The sequence below is a fragment of the Corvus hawaiiensis genome, chromosome Z, assembly GCF_020740725.1.
Source record: "Corvus hawaiiensis isolate bCorHaw1 chromosome Z, bCorHaw1.pri.cur, whole genome shotgun sequence".
NCBI classification, from domain to species: domain Eukaryota; kingdom Metazoa; phylum Chordata; class Aves; order Passeriformes; family Corvidae; genus Corvus; species Corvus hawaiiensis.
In genome coordinates, this window is record NC_063255.1 from 63,988,089 (window position 1) to 64,015,397 (window position 27,309).

Genomic DNA, 27,309 nt, shown 5'->3' on the forward strand with positions numbered 1-27,309 from the left:
ATACTGATTTAAAAATCTTCAGCTGCACTTCAGAGTACAAATTTAAGCTGAAGACATTCTGTCACTATGTCTTGAACTTGACATATCCTTGGAAGCAAGTATTTCTGCTTAATAGAAAAGTGCAGCACCTTTTGAGAGGAAATTGCCTTTGAGAGCTGCCTTTAGACCTCTTAGAGGGAGTCTATGTAAGCTTTTTCATCACATTAGCTAAGTATTGTATTGGGTTCTTATGTTTTCATTTTCTCAATTTGAAATTGAAAATATTATTGATTGCATGCAAAAATCCCAACAAAGTGCATGATATATTATATCAAGTCTATTTCTATTTCTTTTTCCACAATGAAACTAAGTATCTATTTCAATGCACTGAAGAAGATTGAGTTTACATTTTTATAAATTGTGATTTGAAGGATAATTTTTTGTCTCTTGTATTATATGGATTTACTGTTATATAGAATGAAACCTAAGAAAATATGTGTACCTTTTAATTGTATAGAACTCTTTTCCTGTTATAGATTAAGTACTCAATGTACAGAATGTTCTCTTCACTTGGATTCAAAATTAAAAAGTAAAAAGTAAAACTTACTTGTGACAATTTTTAGTGTAAATTCTCTAACTATGTAATTTATTATTCATTTCACAAAATTTTATTTTGCTTTTTTTTTTCCTTAGGTGAGAAATTCTGTGGACCACAGAAAAATCTACAAAGTTTCAAAGTAAGATTTCACATCTACTCACCTTCTAAGTCTTCATATTTATTTTCTGTAAGGCCCGAAAATTCTTTTGGTTTGGATTTTGTGTTATAAACCACAAATATCTTTCTACATAGCAATATTTATTAAACTCTTGAAAAGTGTATCCTGTTTGAAATTCAGATTTCTTCTGGTCAGGAAAAAGAGCAAAATGCTTGATTCAGTAGACTGTGTAATAAATACATAGATACCTCCTAAGGTGCAGGAGTAGGATCATAGTTCAGATTTTGCAGTTTTGGAAAAAAAGTCTGGTTGCTACAGCATGATTGCTAAATTGTGCTATGAATTAAATGGAAATTTAGTGAATGCATTGAATGATTAGTAACAGTAACTACAACGCGTACTGAGCACTTCTCGCCTTCTGTTTTGTGTACTACCTCACGCTAGCCTTTGTACTATGAATGATACTCAGTTATAAAGGCCAAGTAAGACTGGACAGCAATACACTGATTCTTGTAAATATTTTGCAACTACAGCTATATGAAAAAGATGTGCCAAACTTTTAATACTCTTTCTACCTGCTTTGTATAAGTTAATATGATTGATAGGTACATATGACCTGACCTATCTCTTTTTAATGAGTAAGGTAGGGTACTAACTGAAATAGATCAGTCCCTAGTGAGAAACGATTTATGACAAGTAAAGCGTCATGGAAAATTTGTGATTATTTTATATGGGTACAGGAATGGCAATTTATAATACATTCTATATACTATAAAATATATGTATGATAATGTATAGGAAATTTGGGGGTGTTGGTCACACTATAAAAGCTCACTTACTTCTGTATTCAAGGGCAACCTTCAAGTTTCACTCCTTAACCTATTATGTGTAAAACTTTGACAGAAATACTGAAAAAGTTAATGGAAATTATAACACATATTTACCTGGGCTTATTAAGCCATTTAGACAAAATATAATTATTTGTGGGGAAATATAGAAGAATCTGAAGATGATCCCATGAGTGAATAATAGTCAGGTGAAATTCAGCAGGTAATGTCAATTTATACTCCCTGAGAAAAACAGTCCTAATACCACAAGAAGTCATAATTTGAAAGTGGTGAATTTTCATCCTGAGTTAGATAGCTCATCTCAAAAGTAAATAAATCTCAATAGGGCAAGGTGAACAGCAGGGAAAAAAAGGAGGACCAAGAAAATAAGTTAGTTAACATATGAGTTATGACTATATATCTAGCATGCTTCAATCTGGAAGAGACACAAACTGAGGAAAGACCATAGTGAGGTTTATAGAATCATGTCTGGGGTGTAAAAAGCAAAAGAAGAAGCCAATCATTCATATTTTATTCCGGTACTTAAACTATGGTCTGAAAAATGGAAGTAACAAATGTAAAGTTCAGAATAAATACAGTTTGTAGGGAAAATATGAAACCTCTTGCAAAAAGTTATTTGGGATTCAAAATAAGCCATAGGCTCTAGGAAGAAAAATCACATAAAGCTGTAAATACATTGATAATCCCTCTAGCTTCAGGAACTCCCTAAGGAGCAGTCATGTGGATACATGCCCAAGGGTAGTAATACTATATGTTTGTGCTGTTCTTACATTTCCCAAAATTTCCTTTATTAGCTACTTGATACCCCAGGGGAGCTATTTTATTATAAAGATCTTTGACCATTATTGCTTTTATGGTACAACTTATAGAATATGATAACAATTGGAAAGCAACACCAAAATATAGCTAGTGAGTTAAATAAGTTACCGGACACATACCTTAGCTTCTCTCTAGCCTCCCTGTTTTTATGGAATTTTATGCTTTATTTCACTCTCAATCTTGTGTTAAACGACAGTGGCAATACCACAAGTCAAGAAAAAGTTTGTTGTTAGGTACGAAGCTTCATCAGGATTCATCTTTGCTTAGGTAAATCATATTGCATAATCACAGCAAATGCAAGCGTTTTGTACCAGCCTCAGTGGAGGAAACTATACTAAACCATAAGAGACAAAATGAACTTAAGCCACCATTTTCTCAGATATTCCTCACTAATATGTTTACAGATAATAATACAGTGTGGAAAGCATTACAGACAATAAGGAAAACTGACCACACCAAGTAAGAAAGGCTGTTGTGATTCTAGAAAAATAATTGGAATTTATTATTATGAGAAGATAAAAATGAAGATAACAGATTAACAGGATTAGGCAACTTAACTAAGACATCCCTCTGTGTTCAAAATTCAATTGATACTAAATTTTTGAATAGAAAAATCGTTCTTTAAAGTCTTCTCTTATGAAAGTATCTAAGAATTTGGTTTATTTTATTGGGAGACTTTTTCATATATTTGTCATCTATTTTTGCTTTGTCTTGGCTTGTTTTTTTTTTTTTTTATTGTGGAAAGAGGTAAATATTAAAAAACACAGTATGCAAACAGTGGATAATATAAGAAAGCTATTCTACCCACAGTCACCAACACCTATCTTCCTTTTTATTTTCCGTATTGGCACTAGCCAGGTAAGGTTCTGTTCTTTCTGGCTTATATGTTGATAAGGGATTAATGGGCTCACATATCACTGTACTCTTGTACAGGGGATGCCCAAGGTCTGTGTTTATCTGTAGAGGTCCTACTTAACAGCATCATCCTTGATCAGTACAAGGTATTATTTTAAAATATTCCCTCTATCTCTCTGTCTTTTGTGTTTCAAGCCAGAAAGAAAGAATAGAGACAAACACTGAAAGATGGTGTCTAGAGCTAATTGACTAGCATATTTAAAGTGGGTTGTGGTTGCTTAGAAACATTTATAGACTGTAACAGAAGCTTGATTATTAAATAGTCTGCGGGGCAATATAGGACAACATGTTTTTACAAGAGCAAGATCCACAGTGAAAGATGGTCTGTAGCTTAATATTGAAGAGAAACATATTTACAAATATTTTTTTACATTTTATTTTCTAAGTCTAATTAAACAACGTCATTGAAAAAAAATTAACAACGCTTATGTCACTGCAGTAAACTGAAATTCAGTGTCATGACAACTTGCTATTTATTCTTCAAGGCCCTCTGTTAATTCCAGAAGTAGTTATTTCTACTTTGTGGCTCATCTTGAGAGTAGGCAATTTATTTATTACAGTAAAGTGCATATTATGTAGTAAGAATCTGATTTTGGAGATCAAAGGACACTGAGATGCGTAAGGTGCAGCAATCTTTGATTATACAACAATGTTATAATAAAATTGTGGAAGGGAAGGCATACTCAAAGTCTGAAATCTTTAGAGGGGAGGACAAGCAATATATCCTACAGATGTACTGATATTTCCAAATCATAAGTCTTATGACAAGTATATAAAATAATCCATAACCAACTATATTTGTCAGTTGAAATCTCTTTATCAAATTATTTATTTCAAAAAAACCATAAATAATGCTTATGATATAATTTGCTTTGGGATCCTTTACGACAAAACATTTTCAGTCTTTCTTAAGCATGTTTTAAATTTCTTCACAAAGCATTAGTGAAACCTCAGGGAATCTTGACTTGGTAATGTATTTTTATTTTCCTGCTACACGTGAAACCATTCATACTTCTGTTTCAGCAATGAAGTCCCTTAGAACACTGGGTCATGGATCTTATAAAAACTGACAGGTTTCTAGGAAATTTTTTTCTTTCCTGAATCCAAGCAAAGTGATTATGGAAAGGGTACAATGAGAGGAATTCTATCCTATCTGATTGAAATCCAGATTTAGACTTAATTGCCAAAGTTTTGTCAATAAAAACTATAAATCACAGGACTACTATAGGAAGTCTGGCCTGCACATGAGTTAGCGAACAAGCACAGTGATTTTAAGAGGGATTTTTTTACTATGTGAATTATTGTATTATTTCTAATTACAAAAGTTCTAATCTTTCCAGAGCAAATTAGTATCTATTAGTACCCACCACAAAAAAATGTATATATAAAAAGGTAAAAGGAATGTGGTAAACAAGCAGCATAAATAATTAATAAATCCGAAGTTTCAGTGTTTAACACATACATTACCAGGGTGTCAAAGTAAATGTAATCATAAAAAATATGATTCTTCTAGCCTTCTTAGTTTTCTTTCTTGAGAAGACGTTAGAAATTACAAAAAATATTCAGTAGGTTACTGATCAAGACTAACCTCCTCTGGTTACTTCTTAAGATTCTGTAGAATTAACCAGATTTCTGAGTGCTACGGACTTCTAGGACAAACTTACCTTTACCAACACTAACTGGAACTAAATCTGAAATGAAAACAGGATGACTAATTAGCCATAAAATGACTGATAACAGCATCATATGAAACTCTGCCAATGTATAATAAAATATTATTATGTCACCTATATGAAGTAAAATACTGAAAACTGGAACTGAAAATACCATCCAAACTTTCTATTAAATTAAATTAAATCATTATTTGTTGCCATGTTATATCAACAATATTCAGAAGAAAACTGTATTATTCAAGACTATAGTACGTCTTTAACAAATATTAATAAAATAAATAATGAAGTAAGGTTGATCTTATTTCCTGTCTATTAAATCTCTTTTTTTATTTTATAATTTAATGGACGGGCATTAAGTGAAATGATTATTGGAAGAGATTTATTCAGGAAGTCTATTTAGGAGATTTTCTGCGTAAAAGCTATTACACCTCTGAACAGTGATAAAGGAAATGGGCATGACTTCTTCAACCCCAATGAGTCATATGGTCTTTTTGGCTTGAATAAAAAATAATATTTTTGAGAAAAGCAAGGTGTTGTTGCAACTCAGTGAGACATAAACCCACCATAAAATATTTAAGAAGGTAGAATCAGTCTTATAATTTGATATTATTTACTTTCAAATCCAAAATTACATTAAACAAGCTCACAGATAAAATTGCTAATATTTATTAGAGAAATTATTAGGCTTCCAAGATTACCGCACTGGGTTATCTAACAGTTACCGAAGAGAAAAAAACTCTTCAAATAGTTTCTGTAATTTTATACCATGTGTTCATGGAGTAGCAAGAGCTCTGTAAGGGATTTTTTTGCATATAAGGATGACATAATTGTAGATGACCTAAAAATTTGTAGGATGGATGAGTAATGACTTTGTCCCAGTCAGACAATTTTTAATTTTAATTCTACTGGATCAGAGGGAATAACTTATTATTGGTGTTTAAAAAAAAAAAAAATATGCTGGGGTAGCCAAGGAAGGATATATTTCCAGTTCAGATAAAAAGATTTGCAGGAGTTTCTATGTGAATTCTTTACAGATAAAAACAGTACAAACATTTCTCTATAAAAGAAGTTGGAATTATGAACCTCTTGAAACCATACTTACATTGTTGCTTTCTGTAATTTGAACTAATTTGACTATCCTAGAATGAAATTTTAAAAACTTTTCATCAATTACTAATTGTAGTGGTTTTGGTCCAAAATACTTATTACTTATTTACCTTCTGTGAGATAAGAATTAGGAGAAAGCAAAGCAGGCACAAAACTTAAAAGAATATAAAGGAGTTTATTAACAGACCTAAAAGAAAGGAAAAAAGTCAGACCACACCTTCAGAACACTTTCCTCCCCGCCACATTTCTCCCTTCTCCCACTGACAATGTAAAAAGACAACCCTTGAGATTTTCAGTCAGGTTACCACTTCTATAATAACCTTTTTCAGTTCACTTAGGGAGAGGAGTCTCTCTCGCTCATGCTACAGAGACATCTGTACAAGAAGTTCTCTCATGGCTTCAGTATCACAGCAAGACAGCCGCCTGGGTTGGTTCTCTGCTTGCTTCGGTATCATGAGACAGACGTCCGGGTTGGTTCTCCGCTCACATGTGAGAGTCCTTCCTTCGACTTACAGCTTTCCCCACAACTGCTTTTGAGGGTCCAATCTTGAGCTACTGGGGTACCATTTTAAGGTTTAGGTGTTCAAAAACAAAGGTTCTCTTCACCCATCTCTGGTAGCATCTTCATCTGTAGGAACAGAGGCCCTCCCCCTTCCCTGGGAGCAAAAGGGTCCTCATCATCTTCATCTCTAGGACTACCTCTGGGAGCATTTCTAGAAACACAGATCTTCTCCTTCTGATTTGGAGCAAGAGTCCTCATCATTTCCATCTCTCCCTGTTCAAACTTCTCATGAAATTACAGCTGCTTCAGCATTTGCATATTACAGCACAGGTGCTTTTGCTCACAAGTACAGTTCGAACGCTCCACCCCCCATGCCTTCATGAAACTAAAAGAGGTACTCTGATATATCATAGTCTATCACCACCATAGCTTTATAACAGAATTTCAGCTTCTAAGCATCTCCTCTTTCTCCCCCCTGAGGGTTTCAGCTCTTCCTTCTTTACTGACTTTGGTGTCTATATAGTGTTTTCTTCACCTTCCCTCTTCCTCAGACTCGGAAGAGGATTAATGTCTGCAGGCTCATCTGGAGGAAACTTACAGCACTAAAAGGGTTAATCTCACCCAGGCCTTGCAGCTGGAATTTCGCTTATCGCTGTTGGTCACATGATCTTTGCCGGGCAGCAGGGGAGCTTCAGCTGAATCTTCGGCCACACTGGAGTGGTGGGGGGAGAAAGCTGGGCTGTCGCCTGCATGGAGCAGAGCTGCAGGGGCTGCGGGTGGGACAGGGCCACACAGCTCCAGGATGGCTGCGTTCCAGCCTGGCCTGGACTGAGCAGGGCCTGGCCCAGCCCTGCTGGGCCGCACGGGCCCAGCCCAGTTACCTGTCCCGAGGCCAGAAGCAAGAGAGAGCTTTCCCAGGGTTTGTCCATTCTTAAATGTGGACCACAGAGACCTGTTAAGCTTTTTTAAGTGGCTTAAAAAATTGTCAATATTCAAAGTAGCCAGTTGATTGATTCTGTTGGGTCATAGAGGAAGCTGTAACCACCTCTTTGCAAGAAAATCACTTCTGTAGCTATGCTAACCCATGACACTAATATAAGAAGAACTTATCATTATTACTTTAAAACAATACAGAAAAAAATTTTAAACATGAAAGGGCACAGTAGTTTATTTCCTGTGTCTTCAGCTAGATTGTAAATGGAAATCCAGTATAGAAAAAGACTCTATAAAAACGTACCACCATCCTACAGAAATGAAGTTAGTTGTCTCTTTCCTTGAAATTCACAGGAGTTTGTTTTGTCTATTAGAAACTGAGGAGGCAAGAACTTCAGATTGATGTATTAAAAAGGAATGACTTGTGATTAATCATGTTCAACGTTAGTTGAAAAAGACCACTAAGTCAATTGAAATACAAAAAAGTACACAAGAACAAAAACAAACCACAAGTTTTGTGCTTTCCTATGTTATTGATTAGCCCATTAAACTATACTGCCTGTAGTGTAGTGCACAATCATTTACTTAACACCTCTTCATGTCTGAGTTTGTATAAGGGTACCAAGAACTTGTTTCTTCAGCCATTTTAGCTCTCATTACTGAGTTCTGAATATATGACCACACAGCCAAGGTAGAGACTGTGCTCCTTGCCCACATTGAAATTCAGTGTGATTCCTTCCCACTTGCATAGAAGTAGCACTGAATTCATGGTGGGATGAGAATTTCCCTACTTTTCCTTCAAGTAGTAATTTGTAACTTTTATTGCAGTGAATATCTGGATTTGAGTTCTACTATTTATTAACTGGATAAAAGCACTGAAATAGACCTGGAGATACCGTAAATGGTTGTGAACTGAATTTATAGTCCATGTAAGGACTGTTTCAGCACTGACTGTGTAATTACAAAACAAAATCCACAGTTTCCAGTGGTTTGAACCAAGCTGACATGTTCCCTTTTTGTTTACATGAGGCAAAATTAGCTGAAGCTGTGACTCTAAACATGTTTGGGACTGATTCCATACCAGTTTTATTAAACCTGTCATTAATACACAATTTTCTTTTTTTGGATGGATTAAACTGGTAAGGACTGAAATAAAAATTATGGTCTAGACACCAGCAATTAATGTTGCAAGTCCTGTTCTCTTGCTGTGGGCACTGTGTATCTTAATAACATGCTTAAAGTTTTAGCTTATTGTTTCCCCTAGTTGGATGCTGCTCTTGGATTATTTTTTTCATCCTGCTGCAATCACATACATTAGTTCATCTGACTTTTTCTCAGCTATCAAACTAATAATTATTAGGCTGCTTAATGATATATTTAATGCTGATTTTACTATTTATTCATGCAGAGTTCCATTCTTTTTTTCTTCCTGTAACCACTTTGTCCCAGTTTTGTAGAAGATAAAATGTTCACTGAAGCGCGATACAAGAGCAGTACATTCAAGAGCAGTTCATCACTAAATATTTCTTCATAACCATTAAATAGTGTCTATTTGATGTAGGAGAGCAGGATTGTCAGCTCTATAATGTGAAACAAGAGAAGACGGCTTATTCACCGTTTTTAAGGTCTTATATTTTATCTGGACAAAAAAACTGGCATCTAATTAATTGAAGAAGGGGGCAAGGATTTATGTATGAACATATTTAGAATGTGTTCTGAAGTCGAATAAACATGAAAAGGTTAATGTTGCTAGTATGGATCAGGTTAAATGTTTTCAAAAGAAGCAAGGAAGAATTTAAACCACAAAAAGTGCCTTGTAAAGACTCAAATCAGAGTGCTACACTGATTTTTCATTTTGAATGTGCAAAAAATTGTGTGTGTGCTCTTATGGAGCACCAGTCAATTTTCACTGAAAAAATTTCACTATTAGGATGCACTTTCGGGCAATCTACTGTCCCATTTCATCTCATTAATCTCTCCCCATATATTCCATCCCTAAACATGTTTTGGAGTACTTTAGTGCAAGATAGATCAAACATGCCCCTTTATTTGGACTAGGATTACTTATCCTAGAGATAACTCAGATAAAGTAGCATTTCCTTCAAGGTGCAATTTTCTGCCAATATTTTTGGCCATTATGACACAGATATGTGGACTAAAGAAAAAGTAAGTAGATGGAAGTGTCAAAGAGTCTTTAACATATAGGAAAATGGAGAAATTCTCTCTCTTCAGTAAGACTAAAAGGCGCTGCCTTGTTAAACTTATTAAAATAAGGGCTGAGAGGTTAATAAATCCTTTACATATACACTGAATAAATGTACTATTTATAAATGCATTTAGGGGATCAACAGCACTCAGAAAAATCTAATCGACGAGATATAATCTTGATATAAAATGAAGCAGAGATTAACAGATCAAATTCAAACAAAGAACAAAAATTAGTAGGTGTTTTGCTTAGTGTTTGTGTTTTTCTTTTTAACTGTCAGAAATGTGAATAGGGAAGGGGAAGAACCAACACAATTTCAAGATAGATAACTTGCTGGTGTGAAACTTAGGAATTGGGTTTGTTGGGCTTCAGAGGGGGTAAAAGGGAAGACAGCTGGTTGTCTCATTTCTAGCATTAATTCAGAAATAATTAACTAGGATTTTGACGTGCTATGCTGTGTTAATCTCATGCTCTTTGTTTTAACTGCTTGTGAGGAGAGGTTGGAAATACACTAACCTCTGCATCCCTTGTACTGCACAGCTTGACTTTGAGGCTCAGGGGTATTAGCCTTTTAGTGAATCAATGAGGAACGATCAAAGCAGCAGTGATTTCATGATGTCATGGTTGTTTTCCTGGTGCCACTCAGGACCACATCCTGTTTAGTATTATTGTTGGCAGTGCTGGCTGAAACTGAATTATGAACCACAGTAAAAAAAAATAAGTGGACCAGATTTAATGCACTTCTACAAACAGCTTATTCAGTCATTACTTATGCCTTTCCTTTCTTCCCTTTTTCCTGCTACCTTCTTTTTAGTTGCACTATGTCAGAACTTATACAGAAAGAGACGGACATATCCTTATCACTGAAAACATGTATTGCTTCCTTTAATGGCAGTAAGACAAATATTTTTCTTCTGATGCACACAGAATTTCTTTTTCACTTAGTTTAGGCAAGTCATTTTAAAATGTAGATTATGTATTGGTCTGTGAAGGAAAGTGGTTAGGCATTAAGTTCATTATATGTGAGGTAAGTTATTTTGTTTTAGACTCAAAATTAGCAAGACAGTATCACTCTCAAGTCTTATCTCTGACTCTCTTTATGATTTTAGCTAAAAGCTTTCTATTTACAGGAAACTGAATGTCCATGGAAAACAAAGGAACAATTCACAGCTATGATTAGAAGAAAGGCACTCACTCATTTGTAAATAAAAGCATAACCCTCAATTCCTAAAAAATCACAACATTAATATTAGCCACAGGAGAGTCATATGGGCTTAGTATGGTTATCATACACACAGAATTTGGAGGAATACATCTACAGTAGTGTTAACTGCAAATTATATATGTCTTCCTGTCATGTGGAATACTTCCTGTGTTCTGACCACCTATAATTACTGATGTTAGGATATCAGAAGACTTTCTTGAAGTTAAAGGAATAATGTATTGTTTGCATTGATCATTAAAAGACTGATTAAATATGTCTGAGAGCAATGTGTCTGTCTAATTACAATTATACACATAAGTACTAAACTCAGGGGACCAGGCTTACTTTTTTTCTTTTTTTAAATTCAACCTAGATCTCAAGTAGATCTCCTGTAAAATATCTTTCATAAAATAAATGTTCAACACTTCAAGGTTTTTCCCATATCCTGCATTAATTTTAAAGCATTTACCAATAATAAGTTTATATAATAGTTAATTCAGACCTTCTAAATTCTCAGAAAACCTAACTTAAATGCAAGGGTTTGAGGAAAGATTTTTAAGGATTACTTCAAGTTGAATGTCTCACTTCCATCACAGGTGTTACACCTTGCATATACAAATCATTTTAGTAAAAAGGATATAAGATGGTAGTAGAAATAGTCCTTTAATCTTAGTTATAGAAGCTGAACCTTAGATATATGCCAGTGTTAATATTAATGAATAAAAGCCTTGAATGTCAGTTTACGATTATGAAGCACAGCTCTTTCTTGACAGAGGTAAAGTCACTCATCTTCAAATAAAAGAGCAATTATTTCACAGTGGAACCCACCAGAAAATGGTGGCATGTTTACAGTGTCAAGGGAGTCACAGTGCCAGAGATACCTGTACTGGCAGAAACATCCACCATGGCGCACAGTGCAGACACATATGGGTGAACTTGCTTGGCTATAGAAGCAGAATAGCATGTTCATGCAGCATTGCCCCTGAGCTATCAAGCTCTGAAAAGTGCCAGGGCTTGTTAGCTTACAGGCTGTGCCTTGCTAGCAGAGGCACAGTGCTTCTAGATGAGAGCTGGCTGCTGTGCAGCTCCCATGCTCCCTGCTGCTGCTACAATCACATTAGGATGGGTGAAGTGGATGCAGGTGCCTTGATTGCTACAGTGTGGGCATTTCTTGTAGTATAAAAGGTTCCTTGTCCGAGTGCTTGATAAATGCTGCACCACAGCAGAAATGATATCTCAACATTGCATTAAAATGATCATTAGTATTTGGTACGTATACCAAATTAAGTAAGCACTGAAATTGAAATAGTCTTAAATGACACATAACTAATTTTTGGGCTATGAGTTTTTCCCATGTGTCCAAAAAGTTAAATAGTTTGTATAACGTAATGGAATCTTAAACTTGCATAGCATTTGCTTATTCACATGTATGTGGATGATATTTCCTGCCTAAACACTATATTTTAAAATTATAATTTCATTTTTTAATTTTTTTTTTTCGGAATTACAGTCTTTATCATATATTTTTATTAAATTTGGTAATTCATATTAGCACATTGTCTCATAACTGAGCTGCAGAAAACAATTTCATCTCCTAAAGAAATTGCTTCTCTGATTATCCAGCAATAACTACTCTTAATTTTCAGGTATATTCGTTCCATTTTAGAGTATGTCAACATACTATTTATTCCTAGCAGTACAAATAATTCTATTAGTGTTGCTAGTATTTCAAAGTATTTAATGAAATATAAGAATTATCATGTTTTGACAATTAAATATAAAATATATTCAAGAATATTTTTCCCAGGATAAGTCAGAAACTCTTCTTCAAAGCATGTTTTTAAAATAGCAATTCAAGCAGTATGTTGAGAAATATCTGAACCTCTTATATTTGAAAGCAGAAAGCTAAGATATGACTAGTGTCTGCTGAACTCCAGGAGGGAAATTTTCTGTCATCCTCAAAAACATTCTTGTATTTTACTAACAATATTTGTATTAACAAATACATGGTAGAGTATAGATAGACAATTTGTTTGTTTAGAAATTGGGATTGGCATATTTCTTAAACTGCTTTTGCTTGAAAGACTAGCTTATTGTTGTAGAACTGTCTTGAGACAGCAAGTGGGGGAGGAGGATAAAAACATGGGTTTCTATATTCTCCACTACATTTACATAAACGGCTGATGGGAACTACCAGAAAACTTTTCAATACTGTGTTCTGTGTGTAGAACATTCCAATACCCAGTCTTCTACTTACCTCTGTGGGAATCAGAAGGTAGTAAGAAGTTTGAAGTCTACATCTATTGCCTTTTTAAAAAGTGTGGGTGTGGGTGTGGGTGTGCTGTGTACATATGGTGAGCTCTATTGTTTCTTTGTACTGGCAATAGTTACAGATGTTTTTAGTTGTTGTTTTTGCTTCCTAATCTTTTCTGTTTCAAAATCAATGCCAAGGGGAAAGTGTGGTTCATATTGGATACTCAGATTTCATTTTAGGCATGAACTTTAGCTCCACTCTCTAGCTGGCCTTTAAAGGGCAAGATAAATACCCAAAAAGTGAAAAATGATGCATTTGTATTCTTTTAAAACAAACAGAATTACATGTTCTTAAAATCAAAGGTCATTTCTCTTTCTAACAGTCTTTCAGCTTTTCTGCTTTCAGTTCCCTCAAAAAACAAGGAGTTTTATTCCATTAGTTACTCTTTCATAAGAGCCAATAGTTTGGAGCCTTTATGTAGTACATACATTATTGAGACATTGAATTGTTTTTTTAAATTTTTCTGAGTCTGACAAAGTGAAAAACTTGCAGCAGAAATAATTTTATGTCAACTTAAAACAAAGTTAATGCATTAAAACCAGTAGAACATGATGTTTTGTTTAAATCAACAACTTTTTCTAATGAATGACACTTTCTTCTCACATTTTTCTTCTAAATTCCTTTCAAAGAGAAAAAGGAGAAGAAAAAAAAAAGCACACACCACAGACAAACCAAAAAAACCCCACCACCACCAAGGCTTTAGCATGGTATAACTACAGCAAGTTCAAAAGAATCAGCTCTTATTGCAAGTGTGGGCTTATTCCTAATATTCATTCAGCCCCACATGTTCTAAACCCTACCACAGAACCATAGAAAAGTTTAGGGTTGAAAAGACTTCTGTGATAATTTATTTCAACCATTAACCTAGCACTACCATTAAAATATATCCCTAGGTGTTACATCTACACATCTTTTAAGTATCTTGACAGATAGAGAGAGACTCAACTAGTTTCCAGGTCAGCCTGTTCCAATGCTAGACAATCCTTTTTGTGAAGAAATTTTCCCCAATATATAGTCTAAACCTCCCCAGACACAACTTGAGGCCATTTCCTCTTCTTCTATCACTCATTACTTGTGAGGAAAGACTGACATCCACCTCACTACAACCTCCTTTCAGGTGGTTGTGGGGAGCAATAAGGGCTCCCCTCATCATCCTTTTCTCCAGGCTACGCCACCCCAGCCGCCTCAGCTGCTCCTCACAGGACTTGTGCTCTAGACGCTTCACCAGCTTCACTGCCCTTCTCTGGACATGCTCCAGAAATTCAATGTTTTTCTTGTAGTGAGAAAACTGGACTCGAGGTGCAGCCTCACCATTGCCAAGTAAAAAAGGACAATCACTGCCCTGGCCCCACTGGCCACAATATTCCTAATACAAACTAGGATGTCATTGGCCCTCTTTCCCAACTGGGCATACACTGGCTCATGTTCAGCCATGGGTGACAAACATGCCCAGGTCTTTTTCCACTGGGCAGGTTCCCAGCCACTCTGGCCCCAGCCTGTAGCACCTCCTGGGGCTGTTGTGACCCAGGGGCAGGACCCAGCACTTGGTGAACATGGGTCTTTTCAGGATCAGAGAAGGAGACCTGTTTACCCAGGACACAGAGAAGGCCAAGGCACTCTACAACTTTTTTACCACAATCTTCACCAGCAAGTATTCCAGCCACACCACCCACATGCAGAAGGTGAAATGAGGGAAATGGGGGAATGAAGTACCATCCACTGTAGGAGAAGACTGGGCTGGAGATCATTTAAGGAACCTGAAGTTGCAAAGTTTGTGGGACCAGAGGAGATACATCTACGGGTCCTGAGGAAACTGGATGAAGAAGTGGCTATGCCACAATGCATCATATTTGAGAAGTCTTGACATTGCAGTGAAGTTCCCACTGACTGGAAAAGGAGAAACATAATACCCATTTTTAAAAAGGAAAATAAGGAAGACCTATGAAACTACTGGCCAGTCAGTCTCATCTCAGTGCCTGGCAAGACAATTTCCTTTTGGAAACTATGCTAAGTCACATGAAAAATGAGGAGGTTACTGAGCCAACATGGCTTTACAAGGCAAATGATTCCTGACAAATTTGGTGGCCTTCTATGATGGTGTTGTGGCACTGGTGGACAAAAGAAGAGCAACAAATTCATCTACCTGAACAGTAAAAAGCATTTGACACTGTTCCGCATGTCAACCTTATTTCTAAACTGGGGAGACACAGACTTGACAGATGAACTACTCAGTGGATAAAAAGTCAGCTGAATGATCACACCTGAAGGGTTATAGTTAATGGCTTCATATCCAATTGGTGATTCTTCAGGGGTCTGTATTGGGACCAGCACTTTTTGACATCTTTGTTGCAACAACGATAGTGAGATTCAGTGCACCCTCAGCAGGTTTGCCGATGACACAAAGCTGTTTGGTGAGGTCAACATGCTGGAGGGCAGGGATGCCATCCAGAAGGACCTTGACAGGATTGAGAGATGGGCCTGTGTGAACCTTGGGAAGTTCAACAAGGCCAAGTGCAAGGTGTTGCACCTCGATCAGGGAAATCCCAAGCACAAGTACAGGCTAGGCAGAGAATAGACGAAGAGCACCCCTGGGAAGAAGGACTTGAGTGTGTTTGTTGACAAGAAGCTCAGCATGGGCCAACAGTGTGTGCTCACATCCCAGAAAGCCATCCTGGGCAGTGTTAAAAGAGGCATGACAAGCAAACTGAGAATGGTGATTCTGCCCCTCTACAGTGCTATTGTGAGACCCCTCCTGGAGTACTATGTCCAGCTCTGGGACTCCCAACACAAGGAAGACATTACCTGCTGGAACAACTCCAGAAGAGAGATACTAATTTGATCACACAGCTGGAACACCTCTCCTAATTAGAAAGGTTGAGAGAGTTGGGGCTATTCAGCCTGGAGAAGAAAAGGCTTTGGGGAGAATTTTAGAAGCTTTCCAGTACCTAGAGAGGGTTTACAAGAAAGGTGGAGAGGAACTTTTCACAAGAGCATGTAGTGACAGGACAAGAGGGAATGACCTCAAGCTGAAGGACAGTATGTTTAAATTCGATCATAGGAAGAAATTCTTTACTGTGAGGATGGGAAGGAAACTGAAACCGGTTGCCCAGAGAGATTGTGAACTCTTTGTCCCTGGAAATGTTCAGGACCAGGCTGGATGGGCCTCTGAATAAGCTGGTCTAGTGGAAGATGTCCCTACCCATTGCAGAAATGTTCGAACTACATTATCTTTAAGGTCTCTTCCAACAAGAACCCTTCTCTATGATTCTAACATCATACAACTGGCCTTGGTCCCTTGATTCAGCCTGTTCAGATTCCTCTACAGACCTTTACAACTCTTTAGCAGATGAGTACTTCTGCCCAGCTTGGTGTCACCTGCAAACTGACTGAGAGGTCACTCAATCCCTTTGTCCAGATGAACAGTAAATTAAGACATTAGACTGAACTGGCCCCAGTCCTGAGTCCTGGGGAACAGCTCTGGTGACCCACTGCATTCACCATTAGTCTCCAGGCCAGCCATCAAGTCAATTTTTACCCAGTAAAGATTACACCAGTCCAAACTATGTGCAACCACCTTTTTCTGAAAGAATGTTATGGGAAAGAGTGTCAAAGACTTTACTAAAGTCCTGGTAGACCACATCCACAACCTTTCCCTCATCCACAAGCTGGGTCACCCTGTCATAGAAGGAGATCATGTTGATCAAGAAGGACCTGTCTTTCACAAACCCCTGATGGCTCGGCCTGATCCTCTCATTGTTCTGCATGTGTCACGTGATGGCACTTAGGATGATCTGTTCCTTGATTTTACCTGTCATCGAATGAGGTAAGCCTGGCAAGCCTGCAGTTCCCTGCATCCTCCTTCTGGTTCTTCATGTAGATGGGCATCACATTTGCCAACCTCCTGCCAGTTGGCACCATCTCAATTAGCTGGAACTGCTTTCCAGTGTCTGTTCACACATGCCCTACACAGCCAGTAAAACTGTAGCATGTTTCACAGGAATGTGTCCCAGACTTGAAAAGCCTTCCATTGTCTAGATAAATAGAGGGAATAAAACTGGCCATTTTGGAGTTATCAGTTTCAGCTGAAGCTGTACTTAAGGATCATGGCAGAAGCTGAAGTAATAACAGTGATCACCTTGAATCCCTTAATCCTGCTGCTTTTTTCTTATGTAGACAGTTATTTCTGTACTACATCTCACTGTCCCCTGGTGCAGAAGTTTTCATTAGTTCTCATTTCCCTCTGTCTCTTTTCCACTGGTTTCATTTCTAGAGGGAGTTTATTCAAACACTTCAATTCCAGAAATCTCTGAAAGGGATACATACTGGTTCTTATTTTAACTAAATAAATTAGTAGATTTCTACCTTAAATATAGATATTTTAGGTGTTTCATATCAAATTGTGTCTATGCATGCTTGTTAAGTACAGAGGCTTTGATTTATGTGTTCAAAAGTCCTGTCAAACTAAGTTCTCATCTATAGTATAGCTATTTTGGTCCAGATCCTCCTGCTCCAAACCTTGATAAAGTGCAAACTCCCTGGAGAAGAGGAAAGTAGAGAGGAGAAAAACTTTTATTACTGAAATAGTAAAACCAAAACTTAAGCATTTGGTTCCTTTCTGCTAAACTCTGGAAAGGAAAAGAGGATTTTGTGTGCAAAACAGAATTTGAATATTTTGTCCTTTATCCCACTCTTCTAAATGCTGACAAAAATAATAATGGTTAAAATACTCTTTCAGCAAAAGGGTTATCTAACAATAACTTTGGTTCTGTGTGTATGTCTGTCAATATATTAATTGTACTCAAATTATATTATTGTGCAAATTTTTCATCACCTAGTGCACAAATAAAAAACAATCAGACACCATGTTTCTCTCATCAACTATCAACAATTATATTAAAGCTGAGATTTGTAGAAAATATTTACACTGTGGTTATGTTAATCCCAATTACCTTTCAATGAGGAAGGAAAGCAAGGACATAAATTACTTCCAGTACATTTGTTTAGCCTCCTGAATTTGATATTTACAGACATATTACAACATGACAATATGGGGATGTTAATAGTTCTATTTTCCTCCTAGTAAATACTATTAAAATAGATCTGAGGCTAAGCTATGGAGATTCAAGAGTGGAATAAAAATATACACTATTTACTGATGCTAACACACTGTTATGAGGTGTTTTGCTCCCCAAACACCATTTATTTACAGTAGAATAAAGTGCTTGAACAAGCCGTTAATCAGACCTATAGGAGTACATTTTCAGCAATACTTTGAGGTTAGACATCATACATACTCTTTTTTTATTATTCTCTCTTGCAGATAATGATCAAGAAAACAAGTGCAAAACCAAAATTCTGCTCACTACAAAATAATATAATTTCCTGTCATGCATTATTTAGAAATAGTAGTTCATTTTCTTTTGCAATTTTTGTCAACATATGCAGATCACGTATACAATAACATTTCTTACTGAGAGTTGGTTGTTGTCATTAATTGTGTTCAGCAATTCTGAATCATACTGGCATATTGGCAGGCAACTAGAGAGCTTGAAATAGGAATTTGCTGGCCAAAGTCTGAACAGGTTTCTGACCTACTGGTGATCTTTATAGACATCTGGGAAAGATTCATTTCAGAATCTTGTCCTTCTCCAGCTATATTTTTACAGGTTAGGGGGCATTCCCTGAGTGAAAATCTCAGGGACTTGGGACTGGAGTGCCTTCATGTCAATTGTACTGTGATACGAAATACAAGTAATGAAACAGTACAAGAGCACCGCTACTCTAAACAATGTAAAAGACAGTTTTGAATTAAGACAAGGAGAAAAAACTGTATGTACTCTGTGGATAAAAAAGCTGATGTATTTGATGAAACTTTAAAGTCCATTTTCAACACTGTGCATTCTCTACTCTGAAATTCTTTATTGCTGGTGGTTTATTCTAAAGATTCATAGTGCTAGTCTGGCATTCTGTTATGAAGAAGGGCCCTGTACATTAAAGAATTATTTGGGGGGAATAAACTGCCTTTTCAGTGAAGTAAGGAGATTTGAAAGGAAGTCAGAATGTATTTTAATGTTTGCTATTGAATGTGTTATGTAGTACATAATATATAAAAATACACTTGGTGTTCTGTATGAAGAGAAAGGCATTGGGATCCTAAACTGTTGCATAAAAATGAGAAATTATATTAAGGACAAGGGTAAAGAAGACAGAGCAGTGCTCTCTTCACAAGTAACTGTTTTTGTAGGTGGATGCAGAGGTTTATGTATTAATACAATTTATGGCAAGCAGGGTCTGTAAATGTCAACAATATTATCTTTGTTTCTTCGTGCTTCTTCAGGAACCTGCAGCCATCTAATAATGCTCTCTAAATCATTTCATCTTCCTGAGAGCTCTCTTGTTGCAGCTTTGATCTGTCAAGACAATTAGTGATCTGGGACCTAGTTCAAATTTTAGCTGTATGTTTTTACCATGTGATGAGCTGCTGTTTGCCACTGAAACACCAAGCTAGCACTCATTGTAGTGTTCAAGCAAACTGAATAATTTTACATTTTACACACCACAAAGTAGAATTTAATTTGAAGCAAGGTTTCTTCAGTTCTGATTGTGCATAAAAAACTAATATGCGTAAAATTACCATGGAGGAATTTCTGTGAGGCAATGTTAATGAATAATTATTTGAATTCTTTTAACATACTTTATTTAGCCATAGAATTCCTCATTGATGACCAAAGAATTGCACAACTATATCCATGTTTCATATTAGATTTTTTTTTTGGTGGTGGTGGTAGTGGTGGTGTTTTATGAATGAATAATTATATATTTGGTCTTTTTTCACTGTACAAAATATAAGTTTCTGACTCATTTAAGTTCTTGCTCTCCAGGGCATGAATTAACTACTTTTACAGAGAAATTAAGGCTTAAGGAACACAAGTGGTGCTAGAGAAAGTTGAGTTGGTTTTTTAAATATTTCTTTTAAATATTTGGTAAATAAATTTTGTAAAAATAAATGCAAATTGGCACATCTTCATGCATAGGTGAGAGGTTTTTCATATTTTTATAAAATGTTAATTCTAACTAAAATAATTGAGAGAGGTAACTTTTTCTCCTGGTATTTCCATGGACATTTAAAGTAAATCTTAAACAAAATTTCTCACAAAGCTCATAAATTCTCTGTGTTTTAAACAACCATTGCTTCATCTCATGCATACTTTGTGAGCTAGAACAAAAATATTTGTTGCAATTTTTATAGGGAAGTGGGGGTTAGTGCCTAGAACAGCTTCTTAGTAAAAATTGCTATAGGTTTGCTATGAATAAGCTGGCAGCTTTGACAAGATACCTTCATAGACTGATCTGCACATAAGAAAAATCTCACATTTAATAAAGGACAGCCAGATAAAAAAAGGTCAGACATATCAATTATTAGACTTTACTACACTAAGATTTACTTACTTACAAAGAGGGTAAGACAGATGATTTTCTCTCTTTCTTTCTTTTTTCCCCAGATATCAAATATAATAAATACTTAGCAATACAAGGCATTGAAGATTACCCCACTCTTTCTTTTCTGCGTGTCCAAAACTACTTGCAAAAAAATATTTGCAAATTAGTCTCCTCTACCTCTGAGGCAATCTTAAGAGATTGCACAAGGACTAAAATTCCAAATCACTGCACAGCCCCCAGCACAGAGGATAAAATATGTTGTGATTATGGTTCAAGTAGTTGGCTCTTGCATGCTGAAGGCCCACCTTTTAATTGCTGCTTTAAAGGATGCAAAAAGGAATTAGTAATGAAATAGCAAACTAGTCTAGCATGTAATGCTGTGGCCTGTACATAATAATGAGTATAGCAGCTGGCAGACAGTGCACATGACTTTAGAAATTAAAATATTTTGGCCTTCCTGTTTGGTCTGCTGTAGAACAAACACTGAAGAACAAAACTTCAGTGCGAAAGGAATTCTTCAATGCTTAAACACAAACTTACATAAGCAATTAAACCCAGACACACTACATACCCATACGCACATAGTTCACTATTTTGCATTGATGCTGTTTCTTCAGTAAACTTATTTACCAGAGTATCCTTTCCTTTGCATAATGAAAGATGTACCATTATTGTATTCCTTATCAAGTGCATGAGCTGTTAACTTGAATTTTAACCCAGGAACACTTTCTTAGGCATAAATATTTTCATTCTGGTTTATATCATTTACCCTCCAAGATATAAATGTCTAAAAAAATCTTCTTTTTCCTTTACAAAATATTGGTTTGCAATAAGAGTTTTACGGATATAGATTCACTTATTGCTTATAAAACTTATTTGTCATAGCATAGAAGTAATCAAAGAACTAGCTGAAAAATTTGAGAAAAAAATGGGTGCAAAATTATAGTACTAGTTGAATACATTTGCTTAGAAATTTGCTTCAGAGTTACAATACTATTTTTAAATGTTTACTCTAAAAATACGTTGGTGCACTGTGATGCTAATAGAAGAAAAAGACAAATTTTCAGGGTAAAACAACATTTAAAAGTAAAAGGAAAAAAAACCTGCAGATGATAAATAATTGTAAAAAAAAAGAAACAATTTAACATTCTTTCCTATTACAAAATATGTTGAATGGCAATAGTAAGGTTCATAAGACAACATCAATGCATTTTCCCCCTCTAGGACTGCTGCATTATGAAAACAAGAACATCTTTAACCAAGAGATTTGGATTTAATGTAGAAGGGTTCTGGGTCCATTTCAGTTATTGGTGTCCTTAGTTACTTGTGTTGGTGATAGGTGTGGAATCATCTGAAGGTAGTTCTGCTTCACATAAAGTTGTTCTGTTTGTACAGGTGTTATTACAGACATTATGCAGAGACAATACATCCCATAGCCAATCTAGATGGTAAAAATAAAATTATAAAATCTATAATAAAGATTCAAACTATAAGATAGTTCAGGTTGGAAGGGACCCTTAAAGGAACCTATTTCCAAGGTTCCTGCTGTGGATAGGGACATCTTTCACTAGATTAGGTTGCTCAATTCCCCATCCCACCCTGTCTTGAACACTTCCAGTGATTGGTTAGCCACAGCTCTGGGCAAGTCTCTTGCCACCCCCGCTATAATAAATTTCTTCCTTATTGAATCTAAAACCATCCTTTTCCAGTTTAAAGATGTTTCTTTTTCCTCTCACTACAAGCCTTGGTAAAAAGTGCTCTCCCAGCCCTCCACACCCATCTTTCTTAGAATCAAAGAATAAGAAAGATTGGAAAAGACCTCCAAGATCATTGAGTCCAATCTTTGACCGATCACTACCTTGTCAAGACCATAGCACTAGGTGTCATGTCCAGCTGTTTCTTGAACACCTCCAGAGGTGACCACCTCCCTAGGTAGCCTGGTGCATTGCTTGATAACCCTTTTGACAAAGAAATTTTTCCTAATATCCAATAGAAACCTCCCCTAGTGCAACTTGAGGCCATTTCCTCTCATCCTTGCTGCCTTAAAGAAGTGACCATACCCCATCTTCTTACAACTTCCTTTCAGGTAATTGTAGAGAGTGAGAAGGTCTCATCTCAACCTCCTTTTCTCCAGGCTAATTATAAACTCCAGTGCTTCTCCAGGCTAATTATAATTCTCCTGACCCTCTTATATGCTCCTTTAAGTATTGAAAGATCATAATAGGGTCTTCCCAGTGCCTTCTCTTCTGCAAGATTATTAACATTGTTTCAGCTTTTCTTCATAGAAGAGGCATTCTAGCCCTTTGATTATATTTGTGCCCCCAGAGCAGAGAAAAAGGGCAGAATCACCTCCTGCAACATGCTGGCCATGCTGCTTTTAATGAAGTCCAGAAAACAATTGGCTTTCTGGGCTGCAAGTGCATATTGCTGGTTCATACCTAATTCTTTATCTGCTAATATGCCAATTTTATCTCTGCAGTGCTGATTATCTCCCAGTCTGTAACGCTACTATTGATTGGCCTCACCCAGGTGCAGGACGTTGAACTTAACTTTGTTGAAAGCCATGAAATTTATAATGGTCCATTTATTCAGTCTGTCAAAGTCTCTCTGGATGGCATCCCTTCCTTCCAGCATATCACTGCAGTGTTCATCTTGCTGTCTGTGGTGGGATGACCTGAGCTGGATGCCTACCAAATTGCTGTACTACTCCTTCCTTAGACAGGCAGAGGTAGTGAAAATAAAGTGGAAAAACCACTTCTGGGTCAAAATAAAGGAAGTTTAAAAAAGGAAAAGTAAAGGTCATGCATGAGGAACCAAAGAAAAAAAGAGATTTTATTTTCTACTTCCCATAAGCAATGACCAATCACTTCCTGAGAAGGTGGGCTTCAGCACACTTATTGGCTGCTCTGGAAGCAAACAATGTAAATAGCAAACCCTGTACACACACTTACCCACCCCTACCACCCCTACCACCTTTTTTTTATCTTACCTTTTATTGCTGAGCAGGCATTATATGGTTTGGAATATCACTTTGGTCACTTTGGGTCAGCTGTACTGACTATGTCACCTCCAAAGATCCAGCCTAATGGAGGTTAGGAGTGGGAGAATGTTGGAGAGACATTGCTGATGCTGTGCTACACTACTCAGCAATAGTCAAAACATTGGTGTATTATCAACACCTTTGTAGCTACTGTTACAAAGCACAGTGATTTGAGGGCTGCTATGAGGAAAATTAAGTTCATTTTAGCTGGACCCAATACCATTTCATCTGCAAATTTGCTGAGGATGCACCACATTTCTCTGTGCATTTCATTAATAAAGATGTTGAACTGTACTGGCCCCGGTAGAGACTCGTGACAAATTTCCCTTGTTACTGATCTCCATTGGAACATTGAGCTGTTAATTGCAGCTCCTCACATGCAAGCATTCAGGCAATCCTTCTCCCATCCTATAGTGCACCCATCTCCAGTAAAGCCATATATTTCCAATTTAGCAGCAAGAATATTGGGGAGAACCATATCAAAGACCATATGGAAGTCATAATAAATTCCATCAGGTCCTTTTCTCATCCTTATCCAGAGCAGACACACCACTATAGAGGGCCTTAAATTAACCAGGCACCATTTGCCTTTGGGGAAGCCATTTTCCTCTCTTCCGTATGCCTTGAGATAGATGCCAGGAGGACCTGTTCCATGAGTTTACTAGGCCTGAGGTAAGACTAACTGATTGGCATCTTTCAGGAAACATCCACCCTAAGACTGCCTTTGTTGGTTTGGCCTCTAATTTTCATCCATACGCTCTAGATCTGCGCTGGGCTGTTTTTCAGTGGCAAGAATTTTTTCCCGTATAGGTTGCTCAGTCGTAGAGGGCAACCCCCTAACCTTTCTATCCTTGTCCATAATGGACAGAGGCCAGCCTCTCCAAGCTCTCTGTCCTGAACATATTAGTCATTGATTGAAGTGCTCCAATAATGTGATTCACCCCACCAAGGCTCAGTGACAGCAATCAGGTCATAGCTTTCCAGATACACCAGGTGATGCACCCATGTGACATTTTGCAATGTATTGGAACCCTGCAGGTCATTTCAAAGAAGGTAAAAGGACAACAAAACTGTTCTAAAACTAACGAGATCCCATTTTCAAGATTTGTATTAGCTTCATCAGTGACACCTGACACATTCAAAAAGAATTTGGGTACCCCTTTCATCTGAGGTCATTAGTGCTTCTTGTTCAACAGCAACAATGTAATGGTGGACCTAGACAAGGCAGCTCTGGAAGAGCCAGGTCACAGGATTAGCCATGGGATTTCAGAAATACTTGTTAGTATCTACATTTCTGTAGTTTACATCCATATTGAATGTTCTATTTGCCACTTTCATGGAAGAAGCTGGTGAAGTGTCATGAAAGCGTGGTTAGGCCACTTAAAAAATCACTATCAATAGTGTTGGCCAAAAGCAGGTTTTAATATTAAATTGTGAAAGTGCAACTTTAACAGAGTTTGATCTCAAAGTTCACTCAATTACTTACTACAGATTTGGGGTTATTACCAGCCAGAAATTAAACTTCCAAGGAGTCAATTCCATTCCCCCAATCCCCTCCAGTAAGAGAGGGACAAAGAGACTGTGGGTTGAGACAACAATTCACTGAAAGCACGCAGCAATGGAACAAGAAACACGCAGTAACAGCAGCAATATTAATAACAAAAGTATACAAAAAGAGAAAGAGATGTACACCATCTTGACTTAGTTCCATGTGGCCACCTAGACAAAGACAAGTTGGCAGACACTCCCTATGGGTCACGTGACGTGGACCCCAATATAAAGACATGATGGTGGCCATTCCTGTGCCCAGCAGGAATTTTGTCCCATTCCCGGGACAAAAACATGATGTTGGGCACTCCCATAGCTAGCTTTTCCCAACCCCAAGCCTGGGACAACAAAAAAACAATGACGGACAGACCCTCAAGAGCTAGATTGTCCTTGTTGCACTGTGCTGCCCGTTTCCGGACCAATCCACTCCACTGAAGCGCAGGCTCAGCTAGGATTTGCTGCAATTATAACACTGATTTTATTATAGATTCACAATAGCAACATTCATACCATAATCCATTCACATGCACTCACAGAGGCAAAAAGATGTATACATTTATATCTATTTATGTAAAGATACCGATCAAAAATTCCCCTTAGGTTCAGTGAAAAAGTCACATAAAATCCCATAGCGTTTCTCAACATGGGTTACACCTCAAGGAGTATGCGGGGGGGGGGGGGGGGGGGAGGGGAGGGGGAGGAGTGGGTAGCAGTCTAGGACTCATCATCAGTGAAAGAAAGTGAAAGAAAATCTTTTGAGTATTGAAAACTTGAGCGTTGGTGAGCTCCAATGGGCATCCCACTCAGAGGGATGTGCTAGTACAGCCTGCTGCAATTCAGGAGAGCTCAGAGGATCTCACTTAGGACCCCTGTTGTGAGATGCTTGGCTTTAGTCACCACTAAGACTCCATCCTGGCTATAACCCAAGTTGGTAACTACTGGATTTTTTTTCCAAAAAGTCCAATAGCGATGGTATTGTTCCACTTGGGCTACAATTCAGGTAAATGATTTGCCAAGGGTGACAAAGATAGCTGTTTATTCTTTTCTCCCCACCTTGGTTAGGCAACTGATATCTCTTTGAAGTCAGAATTATCCCCACCTTTACCATGCCAGAGCTCCTGCTGTGATCAAGGATTCTTCACTACCCAACTGGTATTGTAAAGGGGTGCTTCCTCACTCAGTTGGTTTGGTCAAGGCTTCTCAGGAGCTTCTGAGATCATAGAGCGAGACAGAGGTGGAGGGGGTGGAGGATGCACCACCACATACGGGATTATGCCTGGCCTGTATCTTTGGCAGAAGGTCACAGTGTTGATGAATTTTCTTGGTTCTTTCCTTCTCCATTTGTTTCTTAATCAAAAGACCTGGAGACAATGATATGGAGTAGACACTATGTCTGTGGTGACTTTCTCCTCTTCTAAAGCCAGCAAAATTTTTCCTTTTCCTTTGCCTGTCAGCAAAGCTGTCTGAAAAGAAACCATTTCTTGCTTTACAGTACTTTCCTGCTACTGAAGCAATTTCTTCTTCATCACGTCCTTGCTCGCTATTCAGAACAGTGAAATGCAACCCATTTTTCTTCCTGGACAACACAGCCACAAGCTTAAGAAAGTATGCACAGAAACAGATGCAGTAGTTCTATAAAAGAACAATGCAACAATGATCAGGAAGGCAATTTTTAGTCAATGGATTAACAAAGTGAAATGGCTATTTTTTACTATGGTTCTCATGCATGACATCAATAAGCAACAAGTTCAAATAGTAATTTACTATGACACTAAAAGTAGACAAAGAATAAAACTATAGAAGTGGCAGATTACCTTCCCTTGTATCTAAACCCCAGATGACAGAATCAGGGAACAATACTCAGACAAAATGTGAATTATTTTGAACAGGTTAAAAAGGTGGAGAAAGAGAGTAAAATTGAATAACTCAATAAAATAATTTGTGAATTTGTGAGATGCCAGGTTCTTGTTCTGATGCAACACAATAAACAATGTTGTTTCAGACTCATCTCTGCTGTCTGACACAAATGCATGGAGTATCCAAGCACCGTGGCACAGAGCTCACT

General features: G+C 37.1%; 1 protein-coding gene across 50 annotated transcripts in view; it reads left to right on the forward strand.

Annotated features, from left to right (window-relative positions):
• The window catches only part of PTPRD (protein tyrosine phosphatase receptor type D), a 1,183,457-nt gene that overhangs the window by 725,261 nt on the left and 430,887 nt on the right, over positions 1-27,309 (forward strand). For all 50 annotated transcript variants that reach the window (XM_048291456.1, XM_048291457.1, XM_048291455.1 and 47 more), the window contains one exon: positions 673-716. The gene's annotated coding sequence lies outside the window, so the exon portion shown is untranslated. The remainder of the gene's footprint in view (positions 1-672; positions 717-27,309) is intronic.